The sequence below is a fragment of the Triturus cristatus genome, chromosome 11 (genome assembly GCF_964204655.1).
Source record: "Triturus cristatus chromosome 11, aTriCri1.1, whole genome shotgun sequence".
Lineage (NCBI taxonomy): Eukaryota > Metazoa > Chordata > Amphibia > Caudata > Salamandridae > Triturus > Triturus cristatus.
In genome coordinates, this window is record NC_140594.1 from 937,648,904 (window position 1) to 937,666,911 (window position 18,008).

Below are 18,008 nucleotides of genomic sequence, written 5' to 3' on the forward strand. Positions count from 1 at the left end.
CATGAGGGCCACTCTGTTGGCTAACAAGCAGTAGGATACATTGATGTTGGTAACTAAATGAGTAGCAGGGTGGACAGGATGTCCAACTGAAAACTAAGATGAAAGAAATTAGGAAAGTTTTTGAGACTTCTCATTTTGTATCAACGTACGTTTGAGGATAAGAGTCATCTTCACCATTTCTGAAGTGGTGGGAATTGGCTAAAATGGAGATGGTCATTATGCTATTCATAGTTTTTATTATTCCCATGAACTGTGGCATAACCCTTACTCTCAACTTATCAGCTGGCTTAATTGCTACTGGTGTACCATATCCTAAAACAAAAGAAGTGAGAATGGTTCACTGCCACTTGGCTGGCAAAAACATCTATTGATTTATGTCATAATGTACGCGCTACAGTTGTTTAGAGAGTTTTAGCAAATGAGGCAAGGGATGCAGAGAAGTATGCGAGGATAAAAAGCTAAAATTGAGATTTGATTTTCTAATGAGCTGTTGATTTACACAATAAAAGACTCCATAGTATTGATCTGTTTACCCTTTATAAAAATCAAGATTTTTTTGTATCGCTTATAGAAAATGTGCTAACAGTGGACTTTTCCATCTGCAGATTATACTGAATGACCACCGGTGGCAGTGTTTCACAACCGAGTTTCTCTGAATTGCCGAGACTGAAGAAAAAAAAAAAATTGAAGTCTTCCGGCATACGGCATCATTTTACCAATTTATATGGTAAGTAAAACTCCCAATCATTCCTTTAGGCATTAAAAAGTTCACAGCATCAGCATGTCCTCACTAGCTCGTAGTGGGAGACTGTGCCTGAATAGAATTTCTGTCAAGCTGAAAGTAATACGGATCACATTGTGTTGGTCATAATAATTCATAAAAGCCCGGCTGTCTCCAACGTTACTAAAGCCTGCTTTAGATCCTGGAACTAGCAATGTTCCATTCGAGCAAATTGCTGCCTTTGAGGCTGAAATGTACTACCTCATTTCAGAACGAGCGTGTTACATTCTCACGGAAGGAAGCTCATTTCACCTCTTCTCCTGCACTCCGTATGTTGGACTCTGATACTCAAGATGGATTGTTAAGGATAATCTGTTTATGTATCTCCATCCGACTTTCAAAAAGGCCCCAGTGCTTTGAGTGGTTCAGAGTCCTTTACCATTCCCCCTCCTACTTGCCTTGTAGTCATGAATACAGATAGTAACCTACTGCATAACTTCTGATGTCATCCTCCTGTGTGGTCAGCTGCCACAAGGACAATTGGTCCAGTGGTGCGCTGACATCATAAAGCTAATCAGATGTTGTCTGACATGAGGGCCACTCTGTTGCCTAGCAAGCTGACATCATAAAGCTAAAGCAAGATGTTGTCGGACATGAGGGCCACTCTGTTGGCTAACAAGCAGTAGGATACATTGATGTTGGTAACTAAATGAGTAGCAGGGTGGACAGGATGTCCAACTGAAAACTAAGATGAAAGAAATTAGGAAAGTTTTTGAGACTTCTCGTTTTGTATCAACGTACGTTTGAGGATAAGAGTCATCTTCACCATTTCTGAAGTGGTGGGAATTGGCTAAAATGGAGATGGTCATTATGCTATTCATAGTTTTTATTATTCCCATGAACTGTGGCATAACCCTTACTCTCAACTTATCAGCTGGCTTAATTGCTACTGGTGTACCATATCCTAAAACAAAAGAAGTGAGAATGGTTCACTGCCACTAGGCTGGCAAAAACATCTATTGATCTATGTCCTAATGTACGCGCTACAGTTGTTTAGAGAGTTTTAGCAAATGAGGCAAGGGATGCAGAGAAGTATGCGAGGATAAAAAGCTAAAATTGAGATTTGATTTTCTAATGAGCTGTTGATTTACACAATAAAAGACTCCATAGTATTGATCTGTTTACCCATTATAAAAATCAAGATTTTTTGTATTGCTTATAGAAAATGTGCCAACAGTGGACTTTTCCATCTGCTGATTATACTGAATGACCACCGGTGGCAGTGTTTCACAACAGTTTCTCTGAATTGCCGAGACTGAAGGAAAAAAAAAAAGGAAGTCTTCCGGCATACGGCATCATTTTACCAATTTATATGGTAAGTAAAACTCCCAATCATTCCTTTAGGCATTAAAAAGTTCACAGCATCAGCATGTCCTCACTAGCTTGTAGTGGGAGACTGTGCCTGAATAGAATTTCTGTCAAGCTGAAAGTAATATGGATCACATTGTGTTGGTCATAATAATTCATAAAAGCCCAGCTGTCTCCAACGCTACTAAAGCCTGCTTTAGATCCTGGAACTAGCAATGTTCCATTCGAGCAAATTGCTGCCTTTGAGGCTGAAATGTACTACCTCATTTCAGAACGAGCGTGTTACATTCTCATGGAAGGAAGCTCATTTCACCTCTTCTCCTGCACTCCCTATGTTGGACTCTGATACTCAAGATGGATTGTTAAGGATAATCTGTTTATGTATCTCCATCCGACTTTCAAAAAGGCCCCAGTGCTTTGAGTGGTTCAGAGTCCTTTACCATTCCCCCTCCTACTTGCCTTGTAGTCATGAATACAGATAGTAACCTACTGCATAACTTCTGATGTCATCTTCCTGTGTGGTCAGCTGCCACAAGGACAATTGGTCCAGTGGTGCGCTGACATCATAAAGCTAATCAGATGTTGTCTGACATGAGGGCCACTCTGTTGCCTAGCAAGCTGACATCATAAAGCTAAAGCAAGATGTTGTCGGACATGAGGGCCACTCTGTTGGCTAACAAGCAGTCGGATACATTGATGTTGGTAACTAAATGAGTAGCAGGGTGGACAGGATGTCCAACTGAAAACTAAGATGAAAGAAATTAGGAAAGTTTTTGAGACTTCTCGTTTTGTATCAACGTACGTTTGAGGATAAGAGTCATCTTCACCATTTCTGAAGTGGTGGGAATTGGCTAAAATGGAGATGGTCATTATGCTATTCATAGTTTTTATTATTCCCATGAACTGTGGCATAACCCTTACTCTCAACTTATCAGCTGGCTTAATTGCTACTGGTGTACCATATCCTAAAACAAAAGAAGTGAGAATGGTTCACTGCCACTTGGCTGGCAAAAACATCTATTGATCTATGTCCTAATGTACGCGCTACAGTTGTTTAGAGAGTTTTAGCAAATGAGGCAAGGGATGCAGAGAAGTATGCGAGGATAAAAAGCTAAAATTGAGATTTGATTTTCTAAAGAGCTGTTGATTTACACAATAAAAGACTCCATAGTATTGATCTGTTTACCCTTTATAAAAATCAAGATTTTTTTGTATCGCTTATAGAAAATGTGCTAACAGTGGACTTTTCCATCTGCAGATTATACTGAATGACCACCGGTGGCAGTGTTTCACAACCGAGTTTCTCTGAATTGCCGAGACTGAAGAAAAAAAAAAAATTGAAGTCTTCCGGCATACGGCATCATTTTACCAATTTATATGGTAAGTAAAACTCCCAATCATTCCTTTAGGCATTAAAAAGTTCACAGCATCAGCATGTCCTCACTAGCTTGTAGTGGGAGACTGTGCCTGAATAGAATTTCTGTCAAGCTGAAAGTAATATGGATCACATTGTGTTGGTCATAATAATTCATAAAAGCCCGGCTGTCTCCAACTCCACTAAAGCCTGCTTTAGATCCTGGAACTAGCAATGTTCCATTCGAGCAAATTGCTGCCTTTGAGGCTGAAATGTACTACCTCATTTCAGAACGAGCGTGTTACATTCTCACGGAAGGAAGCTCATTTCACCTCTTCTCCTGCACTCCGTATGTTGGACTCTGATACTCAAGATGGATTGTTAAGGATAATCTGTTTATGTATCTCCATCCGACTTTCAAAAAGGCCCCAGTGCTTTGAGTGGTTCAGAGTCCTTTACCATTCCCCCTCCTACTTGCCTTGTAGTCATGAATACAGATAGTAACCTACTGCATAACTTCTGATGTCATCCTCCTGTGTGGTCAGCTGCCACAAGGACAATTGGTCCAGTGGTGCGCTGACATCATAAAGCTAATCAGATGTTGTCTGACATGAGGGCCACTCTGTTGCCTAGCAAGCTGACATCATAAAGCTAAAGCAAGATGTTGTCGGACATGAGGGCCACTCTGTTGGCTAACAAGCAGTAGGATACATTGATGTTGGTAACTAAATGAGTAGCAGGGTGGACAGGATGTCCAACTGAAAACTAAGATGAAAGAAATTAGGAAAGTTTTTGAGACTTCTCGTTTTGTATCAACGTACGTTTGAGGATAAGAGTCATCTTCACCATTTCTGAAGTGGTGGGAATTGGCTAAAATGGAGATGGTCATTATGCTATTCATAGTTTTTATTATTCCCATGAACTGTGGCATAACCCTTACTCTCAACTGATCAGCTGGCTTAATTGCTACTGGTGTACCATATCCTAAAACAAAAGAAGTGAGAATGGTTCACTGCCACTAGGCTGGCAAAAACATCTATTGATCTATGTCCTAATGTACGCGCTACAGTTGTTTAGAGAGTTTTAGCAAATGAGGCAAGGGATGCAGAGAAGTATGCGAGGATAAAAAGCTAAAATTGAGATTTGATTTTCTAATGAGCTGTTGATTTACACAATAAAAGACTCCATAGTATTGATCTGTTTACCCATTATAAAAATCAAGATTTTTTTGTATTGCTTATAGAAAATGTGCCAACAGTGGACTTTTCCATCTGCTGATTATACTGAATGACCACCGGTGGCAGTGTTTCACAACAGTTTCTCTGAATTGCCGAGACTGAAGGAAAAAAAAAAAGGAAGTCTTCCGGCATACGGCATCATTTTACCAATTTATATGGTAAGTAAAACTCCCAATCATTCCTTTAGGCATTAAAAAGTTCACAGCATCAGCATGTCCTCACTAGCTTGTAGTGGGAGACTGTGCCTGAATAGAATTTCTGTCAAGCTGAAAGTAATATGGATCACATTGTGTTGGTCATAATAATTCATAAAAGCCCGGCTGTCTCCAACGTTACTAAAGCCTGCTTTAGATCCTGGAACTAGCAATGTTCCATTCGAGCAAATTGCTGCCTTTGAGGCTGAAATGTACTACCTCATTTCAGAACGAGCGTGTTACATTCTCACGGAAGGAAGCTCATTTCACCTCTTCTCCTGCACTCCGTATGTTGGACTCTGATACTCAAGATGGATTGTTAAGGATAATCTGTTTATGTATCTCCATCCGACTTTCAAAAAGGCCCCAGTGCTTTGAGTGGTTCAGAGTCCTTTACCATTCCCCCTCCTACTTGCCTTGTAGTCATGAATACAGATAGTAACCTACTGCATAACTTCTGATGTCATCCTCCTGTGTGGTCAGCTGCCACAAGGACAATTGGTCCAGTGGTGCGCTGACATCATAAAGCTAATCAGATGTTGTCTGACATGAGGGCCACTCTGTTGCCTAGCAAGCTGACATCATAAAGCTAAAGCAAGATGTTGTCGGACATGAGGGCCACTCTGTTGGCTAACAAGCAGTAGGATACATTGATGTTGGTAACTAAATGAGTAGCAGGGTGGACAGGATGTCCAACTGAAAACTAAGATGAAAGAAATTAGGAAAGTTTTTGAGACTTCTCGTTTTGTATCAACGTACGTTTGAGGATAAGAGTCATCTTCACCATTTCTGAAGTGGTGGGAATTGGCTAAAATGGAGATGGTCATTATGCTATTCATAGTTTTTATTATTCCCATGAACTGTGGCATAACCCTTACTCTCAACTTATCAGCTGGCTTAATTGCTACTGGTGTACCATATCCTAAAACAAAAGAAGTGAGAATGGTTCACTGCCACTAGGCTGGCAAAAACATCTATTGATCTATGTCCTAATGTACGCGCTACAGTTGTTTAGAGAGTTTTAGCAAATGAGGCAAGGGATGCAGAGAAGTATGCGAGGATAAAAAGCTAAAATTGAGATTTGATTTTCTAATGAGCTGTTGATTTACACAATAAAAGACTCCATAGTATTGATCTGTTTACCCATTATAAAAATCAAGATTTTTTGTATTGCTTATAGAAAATGTGCCAACAGTGGACTTTTCCATCTGCTGATTATACTGAATGACCACCGGTGGCAGTGTTTCACAACAGTTTCTCTGAATTGCCGAGACTGAAGGAAAAAAAAAAAGGAAGTCTTCCGGCATACGGCATCATTTTACCAATTTATATGGTAAGTAAAACTCCCAATCATTCCTTTAGGCATTAAAAAGTTCACAGCATCAGCATGTCCTCACTAGCTTGTAGTGGGAGACTGTGCCTGAATAGAATTTCTGTCAAGCTGAAAGTAATATGGATCACATTGTGTTGGTCATAATAATTCATAAAAGCCCAGCTGTCTCCAACGCTACTAAAGCCTGCTTTAGATCCTGGAACTAGCAATGTTCCATTCGAGCAAATTGCTGCCTTTGAGGCTGAAATGTACTACCTCATTTCAGAACGAGCGTGTTACATTCTCACGGAAGGAAGCTCATTTCACCTCTTCTCCTGCACTCCCTATGTTGGACTCTGATACTCAAGATGGATTGTTAAGGATAATCTGTTTATGTATCTCCATCCGACTTTCAAAAAGGCCCCAGTGCTTTGAGTGGTTCAGAGTCCTTTACCATTCCCCCTCCTACTTGCCTTGTAGTCATGAATACAGATAGTAACCTACTGCATAACTTCTGATGTCATCTTCCTGTGTGGTCAGCTGCCACAAGGACAATTGGTCCAGTGGTGCGCTGACATCATAAAGCTAATCAGATGTTGTCTGACATGAGGGCCACTCTGTTGCCTAGCAAGCTGACATCATAAAGCTAAAGCAAGATGTTGTCGGACATGAGGGCCACTCTGTTGGCTAACAAGCAGTCGGATACATTGATGTTGGTAACTAAATGAGTAGCAGGGTGGACAGGATGTCCAACTGAAAACTAAGATGAAAGAAATTAGGAAAGTTTTTGAGACTTCTCGTTTTGTATCAACGTACGTTTGAGGATAAGAGTCATCTTCACCATTTCTGAAGTGGTGGGAATTGGCTAAAATGGAGATGGTCATTATGCTATTCATAGTTTTTATTATTCCCATGAACTGTGGCATAACCCTTACTCTCAACTGATCAGCTGGCTTAATTGCTACTGGTGTACCATATCCTAAAACAAAAGAAGTGAGAATGGTTCACTGCCACTAGGCTGGCAAAAACATCTATTGATCTATGTCCTAATGTACGCGCTACAGTTGTTTAGAGAGTTTTAGCAAATGAGGCAAGGGATGCAGAGAAGTATGCGAGGATAAAAAGCTAAAATTGAGATTTGATTTTCTAATGAGCTGTTGATTTACACAATAAAAGACTCCATAGTATTGATCTGTTTACCCATTATAAAAATCAAGATTTTTTTGTATTGCTTATAGAAAATGTGCCAACAGTGGACTTTTCCATCTGCTGATTATACTGAATGACCACCGGTGGCAGTGTTTCACAACAGTTTCTCTGAATTGCCGAGACTGAAGGAAAAAAAAAAAGGAAGTCTTCCGGCATACGGCATCATTTTACCAATTTATATGGTAAGTAAAACTCCCAATCATTCCTTTAGGCATTAAAAAGTTCACAGCATCAGCATGTCCTCACTAGCTTGTAGTGGGAGACTGTGCCTGAATAGAATTTCTGTCAAGCTGAAAGTAATATGGATCACATTGTGTTGGTCATAATAATTCATAAAAGCCCGGCTGTCTCCAACGTTACTAAAGCCTGCTTTAGATCCTGGAACTAGCAATGTTCCATTCGAGCAAATTGCTGCCTTTGAGGCTGAAATGTACTACCTCATTTCAGAACGAGCGTGTTACATTCTCACGGAAGGAAGCTCATTTCACCTCTTCTCCTGCACTCCGTATGTTGGACTCTGATACTCAAGATGGATTGTTAAGGATAATCTGTTTATGTATCTCCATCCGACTTTCAAAAAGGCCCCAGTGCTTTGAGTGGTTCAGAGTCCTTTACCATTCCCCCTCCTACTTGCCTTGTAGTCATGAATACAGATAGTAACCTACTGCATAACTTCTGATGTCATCCTCCTGTGTGGTCAGCTGCCACAAGGACAATTGGTCCAGTGGTGCGCTGACATCATAAAGCTAATCAGATGTTGTCTGACATGAGGGCCACTCTGTTGCCTAGCAAGCTGACATCATAAAGCTAAAGCAAGATGTTGTCGGACATGAGGGCCACTCTGTTGGCTAACAAGCAGTAGGATACATTGATGTTGGTAACTAAATGAGTAGCAGGGTGGACAGGATGTCCAACTGAAAACTAAGATGAAAGAAATTAGGAAAGTTTTTGAGACTTCTCGTTTTGTATCAACGTACGTTTGAGGATAAGAGTCATCTTCACCATTTCTGAAGTGGTGGGAATTGGCTAAAATGGAGATGGTCATTATGCTATTCATAGTTTTTATTATTCCCATGAACTGTGGCATAACCCTTACTCTCAACTTATCAGCTGGCTTAATTGCTACTGGTGTACCATATCCTAAAACAAAAGAAGTGAGAATGGTTCACTGCCACTAGGCTGGCAAAAACATCTATTGATCTATGTCCTAATGTACGCGCTACAGTTGTTTAGAGAGTTTTAGCAAATGAGGCAAGGGATGCAGAGAAGTATGCGAGGATAAAAAGCTAAAATTGAGATTTGATTTTCTAATGAGCTGTTGATTTACACAATAAAAGACTCCATAGTATTGATCTGTTTACCCATTATAAAAATCAAGATTTTTTGTATTGCTTATAGAAAATGTGCCAACAGTGGACTTTTCCATCTGCTGATTATACTGAATGACCACCGGTGGCAGTGTTTCACAACAGTTTCTCTGAATTGCCGAGACTGAAGGAAAAAAAAAAAGGAAGTCTTCCGGCATACGGCATCATTTTACCAATTTATATGGTAAGTAAAACTCCCAATCATTCCTTTAGGCATTAAAAAGTTCACAGCATCAGCATGTCCTCACTAGCTTGTAGTGGGAGACTGTGCCTGAATAGAATTTCTGTCAAGCTGAAAGTAATATGGATCACATTGTGTTGGTCATAATAATTCATAAAAGCCCAGCTGTCTCCAACGCTACTAAAGCCTGCTTTAGATCCTGGAACTAGCAATGTTCCATTCGAGCAAATTGCTGCCTTTGAGGCTGAAATGTACTACCTCATTTCAGAACGAGCGTGTTACATTCTCACGGAAGGAAGCTCATTTCACCTCTTCTCCTGCACTCCCTATGTTGGACTCTGATACTCAAGATGGATTGTTAAGGATAATCTGTTTATGTATCTCCATCCGACTTTCAAAAAGGCCCCAGTGCTTTGAGTGGTTCAGAGTCCTTTACCATTCCCCCTCCTACTTGCCTTGTAGTCATGAATACAGATAGTAACCTACTGCATAACTTCTGATGTCATCTTCCTGTGTGGTCAGCTGCCACAAGGACAATTGGTCCAGTGGTGCGCTGACATCATAAAGCTAATCAGATGTTGTCTGACATGAGGGCCACTCTGTTGCCTAGCAAGCTGACATCATAAAGCTAAAGCAAGATGTTGTCGGACATGAGGGCCACTCTGTTGGCTAACAAGCAGTCGGATACATTGATGTTGGTAACTAAATGAGTAGCAGGGTGGACAGGATGTCCAACTGAAAACTAAGATGAAAGAAATTAGGAAAGTTTTTGAGACTTCTCGTTTTGTATCAACGTACGTTTGAGGATAAGAGTCATCTTCACCATTTCTGAAGTGGTGGGAATTGGCTAAAATGGAGATGGTCATTATGCTATTCATAGTTTTTATTATTCCCATGAACTGTGGCATAACCCTTACTCTCAACTTATCAGCTGGCTTAATTGCTACTGGTGTACCATATCCTAAAACAAAAGAAGTGAGAATGGTTCACTGCCACTTGGCTGGCAAAAACATCTATTGATCTATGTCCTAATGTACGCGCTACAGTTGTTTAGAGAGTTTTAGCAAATGAGGCAAGGGATGCAGAGAAGTATGCGAGGATAAAAAGCTAAAATTGAGATTTGATTTTCTAATGAGCTGTTGATTTACACAATAAAAGACTCCATAGTATTGATCTGTTTACCCTTTATAAAAATCAAGATTTTTTTGTATCGCTTATAGAAAATGTGCTAACAGTGGACTTTTCCATCTGCAGATTATACTGAATGACCACCGGTGGCAGTGTTTCACAACCGAGTTTCTCTGAATTGCCGAGACTGAAGAAAAAAAAAAAATTGAAGTCTTCCGGCATACGGCATCATTTTACCAATTTATATGGTAAGTAAAACTCCCAATCATTCCTTTAGGCATTAAAAAGTTCACAGCATCAGCATGTCCTCACTAGCTTGTAGTGGGAGACTGTGCCTGAATAGAATTTCTGTCAAGCTGAAAGTAATATGGATCACATTGTGTTGGTCATAATAATTCATAAAAGCCCGGCTGTCTCCAACTCCACTAAAGCCTGCTTTAGATCCTGGAACTAGCAATGTTCCATTCGAGCAAATTGCTGCCTTTGAGGCTGAAATGTACTACCTCATTTCAGAACGAGCGTGTTACATTCTCACGGAAGGAAGCTCATTTCACCTCTTCTCCTGCACTCCGTATGTTGGACTCTGATACTCAAGATGGATTGTTAAGGATAATCTGTTTATGTATCTCCATCCGACTTTCAAAAAGGCCCCAGTGCTTTGAGTGGTTCAGAGTCCTTTACCATTCCCCCTCCTACTTGCCTTGTAGTCATGAATACAGATAGTAACCTACTGCATAACTTCTGATGTCATCCTCCTGTGTGGTCAGCTGCCACAAGGACAATTGGTCCAGTGGTGCGCTGACATCATAAAGCTAATCAGATGTTGTCTGACATGAGGGCCACTCTGTTGCCTAGCAAGCTGACATCATAAAGCTAAAGCAAGATGTTGTCGGACATGAGGGCCACTCTGTTGGCTAACAAGCAGTAGGATACATTGATGTTGGTAACTAAATGAGTAGCAGGGTGGACAGGATGTCCAACTGAAAACTAAGATGAAAGAAATTAGGAAAGTTTTTGAGACTTCTCGTTTTGTATCAACGTACGTTTGAGGATAAGAGTCTTCTTCACCATTTCTGAAGTGGTGGGAATTGGCTAAAATGGAGATGGTCATTATGCTATTCATAGTTTTTATTATTCCCATGAACTGTGGCATAACCCTTACTCTCAACTTATCAGCTGGCTTAATTGCTACTGGTGTACCATATCCTAAAACAAAAGAAGTGAGAATGGTTCACTGCCACTTGGCTGGCAAAAACATCTATTGATCTATGTCCTAATGTACGCGCTACAGTTGTTTAGAGAGTTTTAGCAAATGAGGCAAGGGATGCAGAGAAGTATGCGAGGATAAAAAGCTAAAATTGAGATTTGATTTTCTAATGAGCTGTTGATTTACACAATAAAAGACTCCATAGTATTGATCTGTTTACCCTTTATAAAAATCAAGATTTTTTTGTATCGCTTATAGAAAATGTGCTAACAGTGGACTTTTCCATCTGCAGATTATACTGAATGACCACCGGTGGCAGTGTTTCACAACCGAGTTTCTCTGAATTGCCGAGACTGAAGGAAAAAAAAAATGGAAGTCTTCCGGCATACGGCATCATTTTACCAATTTATATGGTAAGTAAAACTCCCAATCATTCCTTTAGGCATTAAAAAGTTCACAGCATCAGCATGTCCTCACTAGCTTGTAGTGGGAGACTGTGCCTGAATAGAATTTCTGTCAAGCTGAAAGTAATATGGATCACATTGTGTTGGTCATAATAATTCATAAAAGCCCGGCTGTCTCCAACGTTACTAAAGCCTGCTTTAGATCCTGGAACTAGCAATGTTCCATTCGAGCAAATTGCTGCCTTTGAGGCTGAAATGTACTACCTCATTTCAGAACGAGCGTGTTACATTCTCACGGAAGGAAGCTCATTTCACCTCTTCTCCTGCACTCCGTATGTTGGACTCTGATACTCAAGATGGATTGTTAAGGATAATCTGTTTATGTATCTCCATCCGACTTTCAAAAAGGCCCCAGTGCTTTGAGTGGTTCAGAGTCCTTTACCATTCCCCCTCCTACTTGCCTTGTAGTCATGAATACAGATAGTAACCTACTGCATAACTTCTGATGTCATCCTCCTGTGTGGTCAGCTGCCACAAGGACAATTGGTCCAGTGGTGCGCTGACATCATAAAGCTAATCCGATGTTGTCTGACATGAGGGCCACTCTGTTGCCTAGCAAGCTGACATCATAAAGCTAAAGCAAGATGTTGTCGGACATGAGGGCCACTCTGTTGGCTAACAAGCAGTAGGATACATTGATGTTGGTAACTAAATGAGTAGCAGGGTGGACAGGATGTCCAACTGAAAACTAAGATGAAAGAAATTAGGAAAGTTTTTGAGACTTCTCGTTTTGTATCAACGTACGTTTGAGGATAAGAGTCATCTTCACCATTTCTGAAGTGGTGGGAATTGGCTAAAATGGAGATGGTCATTATGCTATTCATAGTTTTTATTATTCCCATGAACTGTGGCATAACCCTTACTCTCAACTTATCAGCTGGCTTAATTGCTACTGGTGTACCATATCCTAAAACAAAAGAAGTGAGAATGGTTCACTGCCACTTGGCTGGCAAAAACATCTATTGATCTATGTCATAATGTACGCGCTACAGTTGTTTAGAGAGTTTTAGCAAATGAGGCAAGGGATGCAGAGAAGTATGCGAGGATAAAAAGCTAAAATTGAGATTTGATTTTCTAATGAGCTGTTGATTTACACAATAAAAGACTCCATAGTATTGATCTGTTTACCCTTTATAAAAATCAAGATTTTTTTGTATTGCTTATAGAAAATGTGCCAACAGTGGACTTTTCCATCTGCTGATTATACTGAATGACCACCGGTGGCAGTGTTTCACAACAGTTTCTCTGAATTGCCGAGACTGAAGGAAAAAAAAAAAAGGAAGTCTTCCGGCATACGGCATCATTTTACCAATTTATATGGTAAGTAAAACTCCCAATCATTCCTTTAGGCATTAAAAAGTTCACAGCATCAGCATGTCCTCACTAGCTTGTAGTGGGAGACTGTGCCTGAATAGAATTTCTGTCAAGCTGAAAGTAATATGGATCACATTGTGTTGGTCATAATAATTCATAAAAGCCCGGCTGTCTCCAACGTTACTAAAGCCTGCTTTAGATCCTGGAACTAGCAATGTTCCATTCGAGCAAATTGCTGCCTTTGAGGCTGAAATGTACTACCTCATTTCAGAACGAGCGTGTTACATTCTCACGGAAGGAAGCTCATTTCACCTCTTCTCCTGCACTCCGTATGTTGGACTCTGATACTCAAGATGGATTGTTAAGGATAATCTGTTTATGTATCTCCATCCGACTTTCAAAAAGGCCCCAGTGCTTTGAGTGGTTCAGAGTCCTTTACCATTCCCCCTCCTACTTGCCTTGTAGTCATGAATACAGATAGTAACCTACTGCATAACTTCTGATGTCATCCTCCTGTGTGGTCAGCTGCCACAAGGACAATTGGTCCAGTGGTGCGCTGACATCATAAAGCTAATCCGATGTTGTCTGACATGAGGGCCACTCTGTTGCCTAGCAAGCTGACATCATAAAGCTAAAGCAAGATGTTGTCGGACATGAGGGCCACTCTGTTGGCTAACAAGCAGTAGGATACATTGATGTTGGTAACTAAATGAGTAGCAGGGTGGACAGGATGTCCAACTGAAAACTAAGATGAAAGAAATTAGGAAAGTTTTTGAGACTTCTCGTTTTGTATCAACGTACGTTTGAGGATAAGAGTCATCTTCACCATTTCTGAAGTGGTGGGAATTGGCTAAAATGGAGATGGTCATTATGCTATTCATAGTTTTTATTATTCCCATGAACTGTGGCATAAACCTTACTCTCAACTTATCAGCTGGCTTAATTGCTACTGGTGTACCATATCCTAAAACAAAAGAAGTGAGAATGGTTCACTGCCACTTGGCTGGCAAAAACATCTATTGATCTATGTCCTAATGTACGCGCTACAGTTGTTTAGAGAGTTTTAGCAAATGAGGCAAGGGATGCAGAGAAGTATGCGAGGATAAAAAGCTAAAATTGAGATTTGATTTTCTAATGAGCTGTTGATTTACACAATAAAAGACTCCATAGTATTGATCTGTTTACCCTTTATAAAAATCAAGATTTTTTTGTATCGCTTATAGAAAATGTGCCAACAGTGGACTTTTCCATCTGCAGATTATACTGAATGACCACCGGTGGCAGTGTTTCACAACCGAGTTTCTCTGAATTGCCGAGACTGAAGGAAAAAAAAAAAAGGAAGTCTTCCGGCATACGGCATCATTTTACCAATTTATATGGTAAGTAAAACTCCCAATCATTCCTTTAGGCATTAAAAAGTTCACAGCATCAGCATGTCCTCACTAGCTTGTAGTGGGAGACTGTGCCTGAATAGAATTTCTGTCAAGCTGAAAGTAATATGGATCACATTGTGTTGGTCATAATAATTCATAAAAGCCCGGCTGTCTCCAACGCTACTGAAGCCTGCTTTAGATCCTGGAACTAGCAATGTTCCATTCGAGCAAATTGCTGCCTTTGAGGCTGAAATGTACTACCTCATTTCAGACCGAGCGTGTTACATTCTCACGGAAGGAAGCTCATTTCACCTCTTCTCCTGCACTCCCTATGTTGGACTCTGATACTCAAGATGGATTGTTAAGGATAATCTGTTTATGTATCTCCATCCGACTTTCAAAAAGGCCCCAGTGCTTTGAGTGGTTCAGAGTCCTTTACCATTCCCCCTCCTACTTGCCTTGTAGTCATGAATACAGATAGTAACCTACTGCATAACTTCTGATCTCATCCTCCTGTGTGGTCAGCTGCCACAAGGACAATTGGTCCAGTGGTGCGCTGACATCATAAAGCTAATCAGATGTTGTCTGACATGAGGGCCACTCTGTTGCCTAGCAAGCTGACATCATAAAGCTAAAGCAAGATGTTGTCGGACATGAGGGCCACTCTGTTGGTTAACAAGCAGTAGGATACATTGATGTTGGTAACTAAATGAGTAGCAGGGTGGACAGGATGTCCAACTGAAAACTAAGATGAAAGAAATTAGGAAAGTTTTTGAGACTTGTCATTTTGTATCAACGTACGTTTGAGGATAAGAGTCATCTTCACCATTTCTGAAGTGGTGGGAATTGGCTAAAATGGAGATGGTCATTATGCTATTCATAGTTTTTATTATTCCCATGAACTGTGGCATAACCCTTACTCTCAACTTATCAGCTGGCTTAATTGCTACTGGTGTACCATATCCTAAAACAAAAGAAGTGAGAATGGTTCACTGCCACTTGGCTGGCAAAAACATCTATTGATCTATGTCATAATGTACGCGCTACAGTTGTTTAGAGAGTTTTAGCAAATGAGGCAAGGGATGCAGAGAAGTATGCGAGGATAAAAAGCTAAAATTGAGATTTGATTTTCTAATGAGCTGTTGATTTACACAATAAAAGACTCCATAGTATTGATCTGTTTACCCTTTATAAAAATCAAGATTTTTTTGTATCGCTTATAGAAAATGTGCTAACAGTGGACTTTTCCATCTGCAGATTATACTGAATGACCACCGGTGGCAGTGTTTCACAACCGAGTTTCTCTGAATTGCCGAGACTGAAGAATAAAAAAAATTGAAGTCTTCCGGCATACGGCATCATTTTACCAATTTATATGGTAAGTAAAACTCCCAATCATTCCTTTAGGCATTAAAAAGTTCACAGCATCAGCATGTCCTCACTAGCTTGTAGTGGGAGACTGTGCCTGAATAGAATTTCTGTCAAGCTGAAAGTAATATGGATCACATTGTGTTGGTCATAATAATTCATAAAAGCCCGGCTGTCTCCAACGCTACTAAAGCCTGCTTTAGATCCTGGAACTAGCAATGTTCCATTCGAGCAAATTGCTGCCTTTGAGGCTGAAATGTACTACCTCATTTCAGAACGAGCGTGTTACATTCTCACGGAAGGAAGCTCATTTCACCTCTTCTCCTGCACTCCCTATGTTGGACTCTGATACTCAAGATGGATTGTTAAGGATAATCTGTTTATGTATCTCCATCCGACTTTCAAAAAGGCCCCAGTGCTTTGAGTGGTTCAGAGTCCTTTACCATTCCCCCTCCTACTTGCCTTGTAGTCATGAATACAGATAGTAACCTACTGCATAACTTCTGATCTCATCCTCCTGTGTGGTCAGCTGCCACAAGGACAATTGGTCCAGTGGTGCGCTGACATCATAAAGCTAATCAGATGTTGTCTGACATGAGGGCCACTCTGTTGCCTAGCAAGCTGACATCATAAAGCTAAAGCAAGATGTTGTCGGACATGAGGGCCACTCTGTTGGCTAACAAGCAGTAGGATACATTGATGTTGGTAACTAAATGAGTAGCAGGGTGGACAGGATGTCCAACTGAAAACTAAGATGAAAGAAATTAGGAAAGTTTTTGAGACTTCTCGTTTTGTATCAACGTACGTTTGAGGATAAGAGTCTTCTTCACCATTTCTGAAGTGGTGGGAATTGGCTAAAATGGAGATGGTCATTATGCTATTCATAGTTTTTATTATTCCCATGAACTGTGGCATAACCCTTACTCTCAACTTATCAGCTGGCTTAATTGCTACTGGTGTACCATATCCTAAAACAAAAGAAGTAAGAATGGTTCACTGCCACTTGGCTGGCCAAAACATCTATTGATCTATGTCCTAATGTACGCGCTACAGTTGTTTAGAGAGTATTAGCAAATGAGGCAAGGGATGCAGAGAAGTATGTGAGGATAAAAAGCTAAAATTGAGATTTGATTTTCTAATGAGCTGTTGATTTTCACAATAAAAGACTCCATAGTATTGATCTGTTTACCCTTTATAAAAATCAAGATTTTTTTGTATTGCTTATAGAAAATGTGCCAACAGTGGACTTTTCCATCTGCAGATTATACTGAATGACCACCGGTGGCAGTGTTTCACAACCGAGTTTCTCTGAATTGCCGAGACTGAAGGAAAAAAAAAAAAGGAAGTCTTCCGGCATACGGCATCATTTTACCAATTTATATGGTAAGTAAAACTCCCAATCATTCCTTTAGGCATTAAAAAGTTCACAGCATCAGCATGTCCTCACTAGCTTGTAGTGGGAGACTGTGCCTGAATAGAATTTCTGTCAAGCTGAAAGTAATATGGATCACATTGTGTTGGTCATAATAATTCATAAAAGCCCGGCTGTCTCCAACGCTACTAAAGCCTGCTTTAGATCCTGGAACTAGCACTGTTCCCTTCGAGCAAATTGCTGCCTTTGAGGCTGAAATGTACTACCTCATTTCAGAACGAGCGTGTTACATTCTCATGGAAGGAAGCTCATTTCACCTCTTCTCCTGCACTCCGTATGTTGGACTCTGATACTCAAGATGGATTGTTAAGGATAATCTGTTTATGTATCTCCATCCGACTTTCAAAAAGGCCCCAGTGCTTTGAGTGGTTCAGAGTCCTATACCATTCCCCCTCCTACTTGCCTTGTAGTCATGAATACAGATAGTAACCTACTGCATAACTTCTGATGTCATCCTCCTGTGTGGTCAGCTGCCACAAGGACAATTGGTCCAGTGGTGCGCTGACATCATAAAGCTAATCAGATGTTGTCTGACATGAGGGCCACTCTGTTGCCTAGCAAGCTGACATCATAAAGCTAAAGCAAGATGTTGTCGGACATGAGGGCCACTCTGTTGGCTAACAAGCAGTAGGATACATTGATGTTGGTAACTAAATGAGTAGCAGGGTGGACAGGATGTCCAACTGAAAACTAAGATGAAAGAAATTAGGAAAGTTTTTGAGACTTCTCGTTTTGTATCAACGTACGTTTGAGGATAAGAGTCTTCTTCACCATTTCT

At 40.5% G+C, this 18,008-nt stretch overlaps 1 long non-coding RNA gene across 1 annotated transcript in view; it reads left to right on the forward strand.

The window, feature by feature from the left end:
- LOC146785702 (uncharacterized) overlaps positions 1-18,008 on the forward strand; it is a 60,668-nt gene that overhangs the window by 33,951 nt on the left and 8,709 nt on the right. The window contains exons 19-31 of the long non-coding RNA XR_014970770.1: positions 606-727; positions 1,944-2,096; positions 3,348-3,469; positions 4,687-4,839; positions 6,056-6,208; positions 7,426-7,578; positions 8,795-8,947; positions 10,199-10,320; positions 11,572-11,692; positions 12,910-13,063; positions 14,281-14,436; positions 15,688-15,808; positions 17,026-17,181. This is a non-coding gene — a long non-coding RNA (uncharacterized LOC146785702). The remainder of the gene's footprint in view (positions 1-605; positions 728-1,943; positions 2,097-3,347; positions 3,470-4,686; positions 4,840-6,055; positions 6,209-7,425; positions 7,579-8,794; positions 8,948-10,198; positions 10,321-11,571; positions 11,693-12,909; positions 13,064-14,280; positions 14,437-15,687; positions 15,809-17,025; positions 17,182-18,008) is intronic.